The following is a 5,326-nucleotide window of genomic DNA, read 5'->3' as shown; positions in this document are numbered from 1 at the left end:
AAAATATATATATACACACTCAACACATTCCAGACACTGAGAAAAAAAAATATATATATACACACTCACCACATACCAGACACTGAGAAAGAAAATATATATATATATATAAATATATATATACACACACTCACCACATTCCAGACACTGAGAAAGAAAAAAAATATATATATATATACACACACTCACCACATTCCAGACTCAGAGAAAAAAAAATATATATATACACAATCACCACATTCCAGACCATGAGAAAAAAAAATATATATATACACACACACTCACCACATTCCAGACCCTGAGAAATAAAACATATGTATATATACATATACACACACACCACATTACAGATCCTGAGAAAAAAAAAATTATATATATATATATACACACTCACCACATTCCAGACCCTGAGAAAAAAAAAATATATATATACACTCACCACACTCCAGACACTGAGAAAAAAATATATATATACACACACTCACCACATTCCAGACACTGAGAAAACAAAAAAAATATATATATATACAAACGCTCACCACATTCCAGACATTGAGAAAAAATATATATATATATATACACACACTCCCCACATTCCAGACACTGAGAAAGAAAAAAATATATATATACACACACTCACCACATTCCAGACCCTGAGAAAACAAAAAATATATATATATATACAAACGGTCACCACATTCCAGACATTGAGAAAAAAAATATATATATATACACACACTCACCACATTCCAGACACTGAGAAAAAATATATATATATATACACACACTCACCACATTCCAGACACTGAGAAAAAAAATGTATATATACACACACTCACCACATTCCAGACACTGAGAAAAAAATGTATATATATACACACACTCACCACATTCCAGACACTGAGAAAAAAAAATATATATATATGCACACACTCACCACATTCCAGACACTGAGAAAAAAAATATATATATATACACACACTCACCACATTCGAGATCCTGAGAAAAAAAATATATATATACACACACTCACCACATTCCAGACACTGAGAAAAATATATATATATATATATACACACTCACAACATTCCAGACACTGAGAAAAAAATATATATATATACACACACTTACCACATTCCAGACCCTGAGAAAAAAAAGTATATATATATATATATACACACACTCACCACATTCCGGAACCTGAGAAAAAAAAATATTTATATACACACACACACTCACCACATTCCAGACCCTGAGAAAAAAAAAATATATATATACACACACTCACCACATTCCAGACCCTGAGAGAAAAAAATATATATACACATACACACACCACATTCCAGACCCTGAGAAAAAAATATATATATGCACACTCTCACCACATTCCAGACCCTGAGAAAAAAAAATATATATATACACACACACTCACCACATTCCAGAAACTGAGAAAAAAAAATATATATATACACACACTCACCACATTCCAGACCCTGAGAAAAAAAAAATATATATATACACACTCACCACATTCCAGACACTGAGAAAAAAAAATATATATATACACACACACTCACCACATTCCAGACCCTGAGAAAAAAATATATATATACACACACACTCACCACATTCCAGACCCTGAGAAAAAAAAAATATATATATATACACACTCACCACATTCCAGACCCTGAGAAAAATATATATATATATATACATACCCACCACATACCAGACACTGAGAAAGAAAATATATATATATATATATATATATATATATATATATATATATATATATATATATATATATATATATATATATATATATATATATATATATATATATATATATATATATATATATACACACACTCACCACATTCCAGACACTGAGAAAGAAAAAAAAAATATATATATATACACACACTCACCACATTCCAGACCCAGAGAAAAAAAAAATATATATATATACACACTCACCACATTCCAGACCATGAGAAAAAAAAATATATATATACACACACACTCACCACATTCCAGACCCTGAGAAATAAAACATATATTTATACATATACACACAGACCACATTCCAGACCCTGAGAAAAAAAAATTATATATATATATACACACTCACCACATTCCACTCCCTGAGAAAAAAAATATATATATATATACACACTCACCACACTCCAGACACTGAGAAAAAAAAAATATATATATACACACACTCACCACATTCGAGATCCTGAGAAAAAAAAATATATATATACACACAGTCACCACATTCCAGACACTGAGAAAAAAAAAATATATATATATATACACACTCACAACATTCCAGAAACTGAGAAAAAAAAATATATATATATACACACACTTACCACATTCCAGACACTGAGAAAAAAAATGTATATATACACACACTCACCACATTCCAGACACTGAGAAAAAAATGTATATATATACACACACTCACCACATTCCAGACACTGAGAAAAAAATATATATATATATGCACACACTCACCACATTCCAGACACTGAGAAAAAAAAAATATATATATACACACACTCACCACATTCGAGATCCTGAGAAAAAAAAAATATATATACACACACTCACCACATTCCAGACACTGAGAAAAATATATATATATATATATATACACACTCACAACATTCCAGACACTGAGAAAAAAAAAAATATATATACACACACTTACCACATTCCAGACCCTGAGAAAAAAAAGTATATATATATATATATATACACACACTCACCACATTCCGGACCCTGAGAAAAAAAAATATTTATATACACACACACACTCACCACATTCCAGACCCTGAGAAAAAAAAAAATATATATACACACACTCACCACATTCCAGACCCTGAGAGAAAAAAATATATATACACATACACACACCACATTCCAGACCCTGAGAAAAAAATATATATATGCACACTCTCACCACATTCCAGACCCTGAGAAAAAAAAATATATATATACACACACACTCACCACATTCCAGAAACTGAGAAAAAAATATATATATATACACACACTCACCACATTCCAGACCCTGAGAAAAAAAAAATATATATATATACACACTCACCACATTCCAGACACTGAGAAAAAAATATATATATATACACACACACTCACCACGTTCCAGACCCTGAGAAAAAAATATATATATACACACACACTCACCACATTCCAGACCCTGAGAAAAAAAAAACATATATATATACACACACTCACCACATTCCAGACACTGAGAAAAAAAATATATATATATATACACACACTCACCACATTCGAGATCCTGAGAAAAAAAAAATATATATATACACACACTCACCACATTCCAGACACTGAGAAAAAAAAAAATATATATATATATGCACACTCACAACATTCCAGACACTGAGAAACAAATATATATATATACACACACTTACCACATTCCAGACCCTGAGAAAAAAAAAATATATATATATACACACACTCACCACATTCCAGACCCTGAGAAAAAAAAATATTTATATACACACACACTCACCACATTCCAGACCCTGAGAAAAAAAAAATATATATATACACACACTCACCACATTCCAGACCCTGAGAGAAAAAATATATATACACATACACACACCACATTCCAGACCCTGAGAAAAAAATATATATATGCACACTCTCACCACATTCCAGACCCTGAGGAAAAAAAAATATATAAACACACACACTCACCACATTCCAGAAACTGAGAAAAAAAAATATATATATATACACACACTCACCACATTCCAGACCCTGAGAAAAAAAAATATATATATATACACACTCACCACATTCCAGACACTGAGAAAAAAATATATATATACACACACACACTCACCGCATTCCAGACCCTGAGAAAAAAATATATATATACACACACACTCACCACATTCCAGACCCTGAGAAAAAAAAATATATATATATACACACTCACCACATTCCAGACACTGAGAAAAAAAAATATATATATACACACTCACCACATTCCAGACACTGAGAAAGAAAATATAAATATAAATATATACACACATTCACCACATTCCAGACCCTGAGAAAAAAAAATATTTATATACACACACACACTCACCACATTCCAGACCCTGAGAAAAAAAAAATATATAAACACACACACTCACCACATTCCAGAAACTGAGAAAAAAAAATATATATATATATATACACACACTCACCACATTCCAGACACTGAGAAAGAAAAAAAAAATATATATATATATACACACACTCACCACATTCCAGACCCAGAGAAAAAAAATATATATATATACACACACTCACCACATTCCAGACACTGAGAAAAAAAAATATATATATACACACACTCTCACCACATTCCAGACCCTGAGAAAAAAATATATATATACACACACACTCACCACATTCCAGACCCTGAGAAAAAAAAATATATATATATACACACTCACCACATTCCAGACCCTGAGAAAAATATATATATATATACATACCCACCACATACCAGACACTGAGAAAGAATATATATATATATATACACACACTCACCACATTCCAGACTCTGAGAAAAAAAAATGTATATATACACACACTCACCACATTCCAGACACTGAGAAAAAAAAATATATATATACACACACTCACCTCATTCCAGACACTGAGAAAAATAAAATATATGTATACACACACTCACCACATTCCAGACACGGAGAAAAAAAAAATATATATATACACACACTCACCACATTCGAGATCCTGATAAAAAAAAATATATATATACACACACTCACCACATTCCAGACACTGAGAAATATATATATATATATATACACACTCACAACATTCCAGACACTGAGAAAAAAAAAATATATATACACACTCACCACATTCCAGACACTGAGAAAAAATATATTAGTATATATACACACACACTCACCACATTCCAGACACTGAGAAAAAAAATATACATATATACACACACACTCACCACATTCCAGACACTGAGAAAGAAAAAAAAAATATATATATATATACACACACTCACCACATTCCAGACCCAGAGAAAAAAAATATATATATATACACACACTCACCACATTCCAGACTCTGAGAAAAAAAAATGTATATGTACACACACTCACCACATTCCAGACACTGAGAAAAAAAATATATATATACACACACTCACCACATTCCAGACACTGAGAAAAAAAAAATATGTATATACACACACTCACCACATTCCAGACACTGAGAAAAAAAATAT

Source organism: Heterodontus francisci, unplaced genomic scaffold, assembly GCF_036365525.1.
Source record: "Heterodontus francisci isolate sHetFra1 unplaced genomic scaffold, sHetFra1.hap1 HAP1_SCAFFOLD_140, whole genome shotgun sequence".
Classification (NCBI taxonomy): Eukaryota; Metazoa; Chordata; class Chondrichthyes; order Heterodontiformes; family Heterodontidae; genus Heterodontus; species Heterodontus francisci.
This window is presented reverse-complemented; position numbering follows the sequence as displayed.